The 14441-nt window shown below is 45.7% G+C and overlaps 1 protein-coding gene across 4 annotated transcripts in view; it reads left to right on the top strand.

Moving 5' to 3' along the window:
- Positions 1–318: 318 nt before the first annotated feature.
- The window catches only part of LOC144781595 (uncharacterized), a 483894-nt gene continuing 469771 nt past the window's right edge, over positions 319–14441 (top strand). For 2 of the 4 annotated variants that reach the window (XM_078660512.1, XM_078660515.1), the window contains exon 1: positions 9688–9817. The gene's annotated coding sequence lies outside the window, so the exon portion shown is untranslated. Of the gene's footprint in view, positions 371–917; positions 985–9687; positions 9818–14441 lie in introns of those variants that run through there. The other 2 variants (XM_078660513.1, XM_078660514.1) reach the window with 2 other exon arrangements.

The following is a 14441-nucleotide window of genomic DNA, read 5'->3' as shown; positions in this document are numbered from 1 at the left end:
AAAATCTGAAGTTCACACCCTACGACCCTGCCCACTCCAGGGCCTCAGTCTCTTAGAACTCGAAGTACAGGTAGTAAGCAGATTAGATCCTCTAAAGGTTCATCCTTGCACACTACGCACGAATGTCAATTTTCAAGATAAAGCCTTTAGAACCGTAGTTAATATTGTCGGGAAGTAGCTGACTATCAGCAACATCGTTGTTCGTTATTTTTTTCTGTAGCCCGTTTTTGTTGTTGGGTGGGGTTGGACCTGTTTGGGGGATGTTTCGACACAACTTTCCCTTCTTTTGGGCCTCTTTTGAAGGGACATCGGGCATACTTTTCTTCCACTTCTGAACTGACAAATACTGCCCTCCACTGGAAGACTGGAGGTAAGTGCCACGTTCAGAAGCTGATCTGAGGCGGGACGGTTGGCATCTGATGCCAGCCTAACAGCTGTTAAACTGGCATCGGACCCGCTAAGTGTGTGACTCCCGGTTTCCCGCTAGCCCGGCTCCCCGTGGAGAGTGGCGCGCCTATCACGGGCACATAGAGGGCCTGTGGTACAGATGGAGGCTGGCACAGCAGCCCTGTGGCCAGCCTGGGACATGGTCGGGTCGGCCAGGGTTCTTTAATCCATTGAGTCTTTCCTTCTAGGCGCTGCCGCCATGTCGTGTATGGGTAGTGGGTGAGTGGGTGGGTAGGCGCTGCGGGTGGAATGCCGCTCGCCCGCATTCCTCCCTGCGCAGCCCTGGGACAGAACTGACAGTCAGGCTGGTTTACACCATTGTACAAATAACACAAGCAGAGCACGTGTCATTGGTGCGCAGCCAAAGCAGGGCTTGTTACACAGGGCCGTCGATGTCTCTCTGCAGTACCCCGTGAGGGCCAGCTGGCTTCGGTCCTGGGGTCTCGGATGCCTGCCGGATGTGTTGATCAGACAGCAGGGCGGACTTCGGGTGTCGAGCAGCTGTGCACATCAGTTTTTACATAGAAACAGCAAACTGTGAGTCTTAAAAATCCAGCGGTGACCTTTTTTTCACACGGAAACAGGATCGTGTATTCACAAGGGCGGTGGTGGTGTCCGAGATCCATGCGGGTACCTTTTGCTGGGGTTTGTTTTAAAAAAGAACAGTAAATCAGCGGAGTCGGGAGCATGCTCGCTTTGTTTTGGACGTTGTTAAATAATCTCTTCTTGCCACTAGCACTACGTCAGAGGCAAGAAGAGATTATTTAAATTAACACTTTGTTTTTAATTTGCGTTTCATAGTGCACTTGTGCTCTAAAGCTGTGTGAACAATCAGAATTATTATTATCCACTTTAATGGCGCTGAAATTAACGATCTCAGAAAGATGGAATTCTGAGCCGGACTTTCTGGGATTCGAAATTGTGAACTGCAGATCACCCATGTTTAAGCGGGAAATATTGAAACTGTGATCCATCCTTCGACTTAAGTTACTTTTTTTGGCGAGAATCCTTTCATAAAACGTTCTCTTTAAACTTCTCGGGCGTGAGACATTCTATAAACTCCATACCGCAGCCATTATCATTTATTTTGAAAACATTGTAGGAATGTGGAACCTTGAGGGGTACTTGCATCGGCATTGGTTTTCGGGGGTTCATTCTGTGCATCCCTGAGTGTGAACTCATGTGGTGTATTTTTGTTGGTGTGGCTGCGGACATCAGCATCTTTGGCAGCTTTAGAAAGTAGGAGATGCCCAGGCGCATATGTATTAATGCGGGGGTACACAGATATGATTTTCCTGATGTTGGGAGCTCCTGGAAAATTCCTTTTAAATAAGTGATTGTGACAGGTCCACCATGTTCTGCAGCTTGACCTCCAGGCTACGCTGACAGCATATGCCTCAGCACCATTCCGTGAAGGTGGTGGCATTAGGGAAATGCTCCCGACCCATGAGCTGTTAAATCCATTTATATGGTTGTCTCAACAGGCAGAAATCTCCCCACCTAAATTGATCACGGAGTCAGTGTTGGTGATTGAGCCCTCTTATGATAGAGGAGATGGTACATAGACCCTGTCGTATGGGTCTCAATGAGCTAAGACACTCCAGGATTATGGTTTTTAGTGTGGAGTAGTTGGGATATCGGATCTCTTAACCCTGTGTGGCAGGGCTCTCCACCATCCTTAGGGTTCTTTCTCTTTGTTGGGATGCTGCAGTGAGAAAAGTTGGCCGAGGGTATAAAGTAGATTCACTTTGAAGGGTCCAGAAGAGTTCCAAGACAAGAGCCACCATGCTCAGCGCAGCTATGCCACCTTTGCCTGAACCAAACCCATAGTATAGCCAGTGTTTTTGTCCTAATTCCATGCTTAGTATAGAAACAAACCAAGTTCCCTAAGGCAAATTTAAAAGTAGTCATCCCATGTGTTCTGCATCCCACAGTTAACGTGTGTGTGTGTGCACACGCCTTGATTTATAGTTCAGCAGACAGCATGTTTCTGGTTATTCCTGAGTAGCATTTTTTTAATACAAGGAAACCTTTGGTCCGCCAATGTCATGTGATTCAAGCCACTCAGGTTTTATATCTTTTAGCAAGTGTACCTGCTCAGAAAAACACATAAGAGGATGTAGGTGTCATGTGCTTTCAATTTTTGTTGAAGACACAGAGGGTCTAGTTGCAGAAGTTTTTGCGGAAACCAGTTCCTTACATTAAGCTGGGATGCTGAAATGTTTCCAGTTGCTGTTTCACTGTAGCAGCGTCACACCCTATAGATCCTGAGGACTGTAAGAAGAGACCTTGATCAGAATATATAGTAAGAGCAAGATTTCTACAGTTTCAAACTTGTCTGCACCAGAGCAGAGATCCATGACCCAAAGGAGAACTAAAAGGTGGGAACCATCAAGAAAAGCTGGGGCGGTGGTTTAAAGTGGAAGCGCCAGCCGATTGAGTGTGTGTTTGAAAGTAGAGAGGATAGAACCAAGTCAAGGAGAATGATCAAACCGGAACGACCACAGCTGCTGGGTTTAACTGGATGTCACCTGTGGTACACCAGCGGACCAGATCATAACTGTATTCTTCTCCCTTAGTGGTCATGTGGACCCGAGATTTAGCATGGAGACCAAGTGCTTATGGATGAAAAATGTGGAAAACCAGACTAGTGTCTGAGCAGGCAGACTCCCACACACATTCTAGTAGACTATACCTCTTCCAAAGTGTCAAGATATATCATCCCCCCTTTTTGCCATCTTTAATCCAAGTTTTGTTGCATCTCATACTTCACCTGACCAGATAAGAAAACTGGAGGAGCTAGTTATGTTTTTTGTAACATATTTTTTCAAGGCCACTGTCAACAGAGACACGTGCGAGGTACGTGATCAGGCTCAGTAATTTGAAGAGTTGATCTATGCTCTTGAAGGATTAGGCCAACATTTATGGTCAGTTAGGCTGAGATAATCCCGCACAAACGGGGAACAAAGGCTCCTAAACTGTATGTTTACAATTTTTTAGAAAGCTGTGAACAAAGCTTCCTCTCTGAATATGTTCCACCAGCACAATTACACAAGCAATGTATAGGGACCAGACAATGTCATTAAATAAGACTGAATAGAGAAATGTATTGAAAATTCAGCTCCAATACTTAAAAATACAATATCACCACAGCAGACTTGGGTCCTGTAGAATTAACTGAACCGGGTGGTCACTGGTGTAGATTAGCCCAAGGATGTTGGATTTAAAGACATACTGATGACAAGCTGGTAACATCAATAAACATTGAGGTTAAGGCTGGTCAAGGAGTGGGTTGTACGTAGTTTCATAGAAAAATAATTTCATGGAATACGATTACTGAGAAACCATTTCATCTAAGCTGTTTAATGGACATTTTCAGAATGAATGGCACTTACCTTTTTGTAGAAACCAATTCATAAAATGTCTTTTTGTTTGAAATACACCTTTGAAGGCTTATTTTAATGTAAATGCAATGGTTGCAGGACTTACTTTCAAAACATTTTGTCAGAAATATGTATTCCAGGGCTTTACTTCCGGGGACATTATTTAATAGTTATATATTTTACATTGTCAAACAGTTACTTTGGATGTCTATAATTTTCTGGCCCATCACCACACATGAAAACCATTCATCGCTGACCCCTCCCAACCCCTAAGCACTATCAATCCCTGCTCTCCAAAATCCCTCACCACACCTAAAGTACACCCAAGTGTAAAAGCCATTTTCTACCACAAAAAACATCCATCCCTGAACCATAAAATCACTCACTACCCCTATTTCCGCCCATTTGTGAACCTTAAAAACCCCTACCTATGCCTAAACCCCACCCATCTCATACTCCATTTAACGCCTCCGAACAACCATACTGGTCCCATCCCTAAACCGTATAAAACCCTCACCACCCTTAAGCATCAGTCATCCATGACCCATAGGAACTCCTGATCACTCTAAATTACTCATCCCTGCAACCTAAAAAACAATGTCTACATCTAAAGTCCACCCATCCCTGAATACTTAAAAACCCATCACCACCCTAAACTTGGCCCTATCATGAACCCTAAAAATTCTTCACCACCCCAGCTGTTACCTGTAATTTTAGTTCCCCCTACGTTGGCAGGGTATGCCAGACGTGGGTCTCTTGATCACTTTGCCACTCGATTCAAGCTAGCCTGGATGATGAGTAGTGTTACCCTAAAATCGGTCTTAGGATGCTTGTTTCCGGTCCAGGGAAGACCTTTTTGAAATGCAGTGGCTCCTGTGTTGGCTGTACAAATGGCACAGCTCTGCTGTGCAAGAGAGTCAGCGATGGCCTGGCAGTGTAAATTCAGTCTGGATTTTGTAATGCAATGTAAACCAAAATTGTACACATGGTTTGAGTTTGAAGATGTTTGAATGATGGGCATTAGCAGATCTTGCATTAATGGGCATGCAGAAAAGATTGTTGCTTATAGTAAATGTAGGAGAAAAGGAGCTTGTGTTGCAATGCATGTTGATGAGATTATTTTGGTGGTTCCTCTTTGTGGATGGATGCTTGTTGCAAGTAGAATGCTGAATGATGTGGATGGAGAATTGTGACTTTTGAAGGAGCATTTTGGTGAATCATTTTTGGTGGTCGCAGGATGGACCGCCTGCTGGGTGCATGCATCGTCAGATGGGATGGAGGTAGTTGCAAGTGGCGCCTTGTGGACGCATCCTGTTTACTTGATGCTGGAATGACAGGATTTTCACGGTCACTCATAAGAGTTTTGAAGCCCAATGACTACAGAGATCACTAGCCAAACTGCTATTTACAGATCAGAGCTACGATACCAAGGGCAATAATGTATGTGCAGTCCAAGAGCAATAGATGTTTTTCTTGTTCGTCGTCAGCTTGGGGGATCCTTATAGGACTCTTTTAAGGACTTTAGGAGTTCGTTTATACTTTTGTGGGCAGTTAGCTATCCTGCAAGGTCTGTGGGTGTCCTGACATTTGTTTTCCTGGCATACGACTACCCTGCCATTTTTAGAGAGCCCTATCTGGCGACAGTGTAAAACGCCAGTGCATTCGCCAGCGCAACAGTAGCATTGAAGCTAGGGCAGAATCCTAAGCAGATACCATATTTGTATACCCGCCCTGTGGTAATTTTTTTTCTACACCAACTCCAAAATGATGATTCTCTTTGTGTAAAACAAAAACAAAATAGCACAAAAAATTATACTAAAAACACGTACTGCCTCTATGTAGATAAATTGTTTTTTGGTCATCCATCAACATTGACTGGACTGTTCAAGTGCCATTCCTATTTTGCTTCGTCCACCAGAGCATACAACATGGGAAATGGGTCAGCCTACCTATTCCATCGGTTGTGTGATACTGCGAATGACGGCATTTTGCCTGCTCCCGCGTGCAAAGCCGCCTAAAAAAGTATGCACTTCAGTGCCAGGGCTAATATGCGTTGGCTGCTTGACCACTCCTTTACCTTTACCGTTTTGATAATTGTTTTTTAAAATGCATATATTTGCAAAAAAAACATTAAAAAAACATTGCTTGCTTGCTAAGGCCAGCCATATCGTCTTTGCCATGCTTGATTCTCTTCAACGGAACACCACTCGGCGGACATCCTAAACCTTAAATGACTCAGTTTATTTTCTGAGATCAATGCTAACACAAAGCCCTGATGAGCCCTACAATAGGTTACGTGCATAACAGTGAAATACAGAGCATGGATCGAGTTACCACTGGTACAGGAAATGCATTGTTTGAAGTTAAATACCTGACTGAGTTATTGAAGAGTTGCAGTTACACTGCTCTTTGTTTAGTAGGAAATAGGTCAGTCTCTTTTTGTCCTCATATTGGCCCGGGGCGGGTGCAGGTTTGATCCTCCTAATAAAATCTATCCTAATTGAAGTGCTAAATGAAACTGTTGGGCAACAGTTGGTTATTCTGTGACTCTTGCTGTTTGCAACTCTAAAAGGCTTCGTACATCTAGCCGAATTTTATTTCTTAATGCAGCGTTGGCGTAGTTGTATACATTTTGCATAGTATTCCATAAAGACCTAATTAATTTCAGTTTGGGAACACACTGTTTTGCCCCTATAGCGCTTAATCTGTGCAATAGGTGAGCCGCTGTGTGCAGGTCTGGTCGGCCACGCTAGCAGACCTCCTGCCTTGGCCTCCTCAGCATGCATTATGGCTATATATTCCCTATAATGAAGGTCTCAAGAATTCTAGGACTGTAGCGTATTTCTTTATCTCAACTAACAATTGACGGTGTATCTGAGGGTCTCTCAACATCAACTGTTCCACAGTACGAATGGATTTGTCCCATTTTTCAAGTCTGTCTCTAGCATTTTTACCTATCCCCCTAACTGATTATATGTTGTTCTCTTATTATAATTTGAATGCCTCCCATTTCCTCAAGATGTTTGAGGCTTTGCGTTTGTTTTCCTTAAAGTAATTGCAAAAGGCTCCTTCAACATCTATAAAAGCTCTATCTTGTAAGAATCAATCAATCAATCAATCAATCAAAGCATTTGTAAAGCGCACTACTTACCCGTGAGGGTCCCAAGGCGCTAACGGAAGAACAGTGTACCCTCCAAGTAGCCAGCACTGCGTGTGGGTTCTACCATTCCAACCCAATCAGAAGTAGGTCATTGTCTGTCTCTATTCTCATCATGTATCCTTTGTGAATAATGGAGGCTATTAAGGGAGGAGAACGTTGGACACTATATCCTGACACTGAAGCCATATATTGGGGAGCAAATTGTGTGTCTTGAAGTTTCTGCGTGTTATTTACCTAAATGCATTAAGGAGGTCACAACCAGCTCTTCAATTATTGAGTGTCCTAGTTGTCTTTTTAGTCATGGTGCCATATGGCGGCCATGAACTAGCCGGGTCTAAATCTAGTATACTGTTGTAGTTGCCACTCTAGAACAGCGGGGTATTTAGCAATATCGATAATCGTTCAGACTGTGTTGTATAAAGACCTGTTGAGCTGTATTAGGTGCAGTTTCTGGCTATCACGTCTTCACCGTACTGATACATATCTTCCCTCTTTGTCTGCACACTTCTAAGGAAACAAAGAGAATACTGTGTTGAATCCATACTAGTGGTCCCCTAGCGTAGGAGGAGAAGCCTGTTGCATATATTTTTCCTCACCATCTTCATTGCAGTTTACTTACTTCTTGTGATGCTAAATAGGTCTTTGGGAGGAATGCTAAAAGTGTTCACTGGCACCACAGTGTGTCTTGTAACTTTTTGAAATTGGCCCATTCCTCTCACATTCCATGTTATGAAATTATATTTTTTCTGGCTACCTATCTTATAAATCTATCTTCTGTCACGTAGAACCCCCTCCCCAGCTCCACAGCACAACCCCAGTGTCAGGATGCTCCCATTCCAATTAAACCACTCTCTATTTGGATTTTTTCTGTAGTATTACAAAGATATGTGTACTTGACCTTCCAAGAAAGGGGAGAAGATCAACATTAACAAAGATACCCAACTTCCATCTCCAATGCAGATGAAAACTCCACATGTGTATTCGCAATTATGAATGCTAATGATGGCTGCCCTTCAGTATGAGAGGTCAGCAATTTAGGGAGGTGTATGAAGCAAACAGAGCTCATCCAGACTAGCAGCCCCATTGGATATAGCTTTATGTTCTGTTTAATTCTTGTAACTGTCATGTAGCACCCCACCGCTCTACATACAAGGAGGGACTATTGTATTGTAATTGCATTTATATAGAGCTTACTACCCCTGATGAGGGGTCGAAGCGCTTTTACGACGAGTAGCATGCTACTCCGGAACCCATGAGGATTAGTGGTGAACTAGTATAGTGAAATATGAAAGTAATTTGAGTTGTGGATATTAATCATTTATTTGGATTGAGAAGGATAGCGGAGGGATAGAAGAGGGAAAAAGGTTTGCATTTATACAGTGCTTGCCTCCCCTGATGAGGTTATGCTGAAATAACAACTGCTGCGCCAACCTGCATTTTGTTCGTTGTTTCTTTTTTCAAATGTCCCTATAAAAGTTAATAAGAGCTATTTTACAAAATTAGTAGCACTTTTAGCACTTTGTGTGGAATAAGAAGACTTCTGAGGTAAAACTCTCCGTACTTCAATTAGATACCAAACAGGGGGGGCTGACTCTACCCCATGTGCAGACATATTATGAAGCATCTTTTTTAGATGTGCTTGCAAGATCAATAGATGGAAAGCGGACGGTTGATCTTTATTCATAGGTAAAATGATAAAGGAAGCTGGATCCCAGCTGCCGTTATCAAGACAGCCAAACTCCCAAATAAAACAAGATATGAGGTGTTACAGGGGTGTATCTGGGCATGAACACCTGGGCCTCAAGCTGGTGCTGAGGGGGGCTGTGCACTGCAGAAATCGCCAATGTGGTCCAGAATCTGCTTAGAGTTTGGAGTGCTCTGGCGTTAATGCTTGTCATTTTATGGGCATTATCAACCTAGGCTTGAATGCTGATGATGGGTGCTGGCAGCTACCAGCTCAGTGAACTGGGTGGCAAACTCTACAGTTTTGATTGCCACTGTGCAGTCTGTCGAGGACGAAAACATCCCTCCACCCCTCAGGAGAGGTACCCTACCCCCACTTTCTGAGGCGATCTGTATGCTTTGTCACGTCCCAGAAGAGAAGTTATCCAGGTGTCTTTACTTCTGAATCCTCCAATGATTAAAATTAAACTATTCTGCAAAATATCAGCTATGCGAAGGAGAGTCTGGTTCTGTGCATCAGGAAGTAAGCTGCCATTAGGACTGCAGCTCAGCCCAAAAATAAGAATTTACAGCATAGATAGCTGACAGGTACAGCACGATTCAGACTTTTGTTTTTAAGGACCAAGTCATATTCATTTTAGACTTAGGTTTCGGTCTGCAGTCAGTATAGTGTGAGTACATTGCCTTGTGCTGAAGCCCACACTCACGGTGGGCAGGGTGTTTCCACCCTTAGTATGCAGCTGCGCAAGCAAATCTTTGTGACGCCTGCAATGGTTGCCATGGCTCGTGCACCCACCACGTGACGTCAACAGTGGGACGCCGTACTTCCGTTCGCCGTGGGGGATCCAGAGCAGATTGCGGTTAGCAGCCGCCATAACTGCGTCACTCCTTGGATTACCAAGCTTTTGGTACAGCTGTCCTGCCTTCCATCTTGGGAAACAGATGTACATTCGGCCAGTTTATCACTGCACCCCACACCTCGCTCTTTCTGGACGGCCTTGTGACTGTGTGTTAGGGCATGATGATGGTTTTGCGGAGATCACATGCGACACTACTGCTTCCTGTCACTTGTCGCGCAGATACTTGCTGAACAGCACATCTCAGGCCCGTCACAACACCTTGTGGAGGAGTGCCGTATGTGTAGGTAAGTGCTCGAGGTCAACAGCATATAACATTTTGTCTTACCACTGCAGTCACTCTAATGACGCAGAAGGAGCCGGGGCTCTCGCGACTAGCCTTTAATGGATAACGTGAACTGTGTAGGGTTCAGAAATATCGTGAAGGCGACTGTAGATGTGACGTACTTATACACACATACACGCAACTTGATTCTGTCTGTGTGTGTTTGTATAAAAGTAAATATATATATATATATGTGTATATATATATATATGTATATATATATATATATATATATATATATATATATATATATATATATATATATATTTTAAGGTACATGGATGTGCAATTAAAAATACTATACTTAACTCTACAAACACCATCACAGTATTTTTGTTGCCAGAATTTATATTTTGTTAGCATTACATTCTTGTGCTCGATATTCTGACATACAAAAGTGGCATTGAATGAGGTCGGCCAGGTGAAAAGTATTTTGGAAGGCAAGAAAAAGATGCTTTTGGTGTGAAACTGCATTTATACAGAGCAATCTTGTAGACTTTTACCGGTGGGGTGCTGAAGGCATCAGTGTACCTGAGACCCCAGGAATTAACAAGGAGACTCACTATTTAAAGGCCTTAAATTGATGTAATTGTAACATTATCCAGGGCAGGGAAGCATAGAGGCACTCCAGGCGCAATGAGGATGTGGCATAAAGGCCAAAGCTGCTGCCTTTGGAACAAGTGTCGGCTCAACATCATGTGATTCTGGAGAATTCACTTAATCTTACCGTGCCTAAAAAAATCAAATCAAAAATAAATATGTCCTTGTGTAATGCAGCCGGTGCCCATGTAAAGCGCTCCAATACCATGCTATACAAAACTGCAACAAAAAAATGACATCTTGGCAGTACCAGAGGGCACAGAGACAGGCGAAATGGAGATCTTTTTGGGGCTGCTTGTCAAGAAAAACCACCCAGCTACCACAATCAGATATTTTTCTTTATAAGGGGACACATGGATTTGGACCTAGACTTGGTCCAGTGGCTCAGTCAGACCCTTCATCAATATAATGTTTCTATTACTTACCGGTAATCACATTACTCCTAGTCCTACTCTCGCTTATCTCCGCTACGTAATGAGGCCCCTGTGCCTCGTAGACACAACCCTACCAAAATAAAAAGGCACTGCCCTCTCCACAATACCTGTATGTACCAAACCACCGTAGACACAGTTGGCCAGGAGGGAGGGTGGGCCATAATGGAGATAAGTGAGAGTAGGACTAGGAGTAATGTGATTACCGGTAAGTAATAGAAACATTACCTCCACGTCCCTCTTGCTTATCTCCACTACTTAATGAGACATACAAAGCCAAAAAAAACAGGCCAACTGTCCAAGCACAAGCCCAGAACATCGGAACAAAAAGCCGCAAAAAAGGGCAAACAAACAGGAAAGACAAGCCAGATTCAACAGCTGACCGCAACCCAGAGGCACGCCCAGCCCCAAACACCGGCAAGAAAGAAGACCCACAAAACAAGGAGCAGAGGAGCCCCCAAGCCAGCAAGCCGACACAACAGGAAGAAAAAACAGCAGAGCCAGAAGACGCAACCACCCACAGATTAAAGAAAAAAAGGGGAAAACCAGGGAGCCCGCCAAACAGGAGGGAAAACATCAAGATGGACACAACCACAGAGGGAAGGATCACCCCGCCAAGAGCCAGCGGACCAGACGACCAACAGACCCCGGAAACAGAAACAGGACCGCAAAGCCCAGATAGGCCAGCCCGGAGTGCCATAGGTAGAGAAACAGAAAAGGGACCCATGTGTGCACAAGCACACCAAGCCTCCAACCAACAGCCAATGCTGAGGACAATGAGACCAGGCAGACCCCCAAAAGCACATGCACAGAAGAGGCCACTGAACCTGAGAGACCAAGGCAATGACACCCACCAAGCCCCAAAAGCAAGGCTCCCACCATGGGAACGCCAGAGAAGGCACCAGGAGAAAACGAAACCACCGGGCCAAAGAACTGGAGAAACCAGACCTCCACCAGCCCCAACAACAGAGGAACCAGAGGAAGAGGACAGGCAGGAGGCTGCAGAAAAAAACGGACCCCCAACCCACCAAACCAGATCCCAGAAACAAGGCCAACAGAGGAAAGCCAGTAAGAGGCCTGCAGGCCAAGGCAACCACAGGGAGACCACTCTCAAACCGACACCCACCCCCCCCAATCGAACCGGCGAGCCGCAGAAGGAGGACCCCGAACAGCCAACAGGACAATCCACACCCAGGCCCCACAGCAAACAGCCCAAAGTTCAAACAACAGGAACTGGAAAGGCCCAGACAGAACACCTAACCCCAAACACTGCAGAAGACGCAGACAAACGGGGACGCACAGGAACGTAACCGGCAAAAAGAAGTAGGCAAGAACGCCCCAGAAGCAAAAGGCAAATACCCCACCAGGGAGAACCACCTCAACTAAACCGCCTCAGGACGGGCTGACACTGGACAACCCAAGCTCGGAGCATAGCCCAAGGGACAAGCAGCAAGGTGGAAACCAGCTGCCAACCCTATCCAGGCCGAAACGGCCCAAAGAAGGAAGAGGAAAGAGAAACAACACACTGGAAGAATCCAAGGGACCCAGGCAGGAACAAGGGGCAGCCACAACAGCCCACCAGCCGCCAAAAGGTTCCAGCAGGCCAGGACAGCAGAGGAGGCCGCCACTGGCGCCCCAAGGACCGAAAGAAGCAGTGGCCACAATAGGCTCCAAAAAAGAACGCACAAGGCCACATCGCCATCCCCAGCCACCCAGAAACGGGAGAAGCAGGAGCCCAACCAGGGATCCGAAGAGGGCAAAGCCCAAACCAGACCACAGCAAGCCACAAAACACAGCCCACAGCCCAGGAGAGCCAAGCCAACAGCACCAGGCACACATAGGCGGGCCCCCATTCAGGCATGAACCATGCCCGACCCAGCCCAACCCCTGGGAGCAGACGAGAACAGGCAACCCATGGCGGCAAGGCCATAGGAAGGGGAGGCACCAAAACCCACAGCACCCGGCAAGCCCTGACAGTCACTCAACCAGGAATGAACGAGGGCTGACAACGCTGAACACCAGAGAACAGACGTTGGAAGGAGCCACCATGGCGAGAAGCTGCAGGACACAGACGCCCCCAATCAGACCCGCAGATGCAACACCCTGGAAGACCACAGGATGGGACAACAGCACCCGGGAAACCGGCATACACTCCCTTGCGGCACAACAAGGCAGGTGAGGCCAAAACCAGAAGCCAGCAAAAGACCGAAAAAGCCACCATAATCCGGCCAACCATCGGAACAGCAGGCAAAGAGCCCCAGTACAAGAAACAGCCAACAGGCGGAATCAAGACGGAACAACCAGGCAGGAAGAAGCAACCACAGCACCCCACTAAACAGCCAGCAGTGGAAGCCGAAGAGAAAGACCACCGTCATCCACTAGGGGGAGAACTGCACACAGAAGCACCCAGAGCGACGAGCAACAGCCCAAACCGCAGGAGAAGGCATGCCCTAAGCCCAGGCCAGCATCCAACACGGACGCCCAGTAGCCAGGGGTATGCCCCAGAAACACAACAGCGCCAGGCCTGCCAGCATCACAAAGCAGACACAGAGGCAGAGCACAGGAAAACCCATAAGCAATGGGAAAAGGACAGCCCACCCATCAGGAAACAACCCAACAACAAAAGACATAGCACCACTATGCATAAAACAAAAAAGGTCGTCCAACCCAGACGGATGGAGGGGCAAACGGGAAAGGAGCACCGCAACCACCACCAGCAGACCTCCACCACAGAGGCCGAGAGGCCCAGCACCCGAAAAAAGAAGTGCCAAAAAGGCAGCAGCACCAGCACCAAGGGGCCCAACAAAGCACTGCGACAGCCAGAGCACTGCTCTGAAGTGCAGCGACAATTCCAGGGAACTTTCATGGCAGAGAAAATTTCATTTATCAAATACATTCAATTCACAGACTCGTTCAACAATTCAATGCATTAGGAGAGGATAGATGAAGAGACAAAATACATAATAAATCATACATTTGCAAAGGCATGCAAATTTAAGACAGAATAATAATAACCCAATGGTGAAACAGGAAACCCAACCCTCTGGCCAAAGGACTGGTGGAGGTCTCCTGATTAAGAATCAGGAGACATAGACTAAGGACAGGATCAGGACTGAATAAAACGTACTAAACGTACCTACAACCTCGACGCACCGGAACACATCCCTCTCTTACACTCTCTCCCTCCTCGATATTCTTCCTGAATCTTCAATCTAATCAGGCTTCTTTTAGGAATGAATCTGCCAGTCTGTTCTCTTCTTTTCAGTAGCAGCTCTCGCCCGCACCTCTCTCGGCAATAAATCAGCAATCTCTAGCAGCATGCTCTCTTCCTTAGTCTTTTGTCACCCTAGTTATATTCTTTATTTCTGCATATCCCACCCTTAAAAGTTGCAAATATCACTGGATCATGGACTGTGATTGGGCAAGGGCAGGGGAGTTGTCATCACCTCATGCTGTCATACTCCATTTCTTAACTAATTCTTTGTTTAACAAACCCTTCCCCTATAGCTCATTTATTATTCTGCCTTATTATTTTCTCAGGCGTCTGGTATATCT

This window comes from Lissotriton helveticus, chromosome 9, assembly GCF_964261635.1.
Source record: "Lissotriton helveticus chromosome 9, aLisHel1.1, whole genome shotgun sequence".
NCBI lineage: Eukaryota > Metazoa > Chordata > Amphibia > Caudata > Salamandridae > Lissotriton > Lissotriton helveticus.
This window is presented reverse-complemented; position numbering and strand designations above follow the sequence as displayed.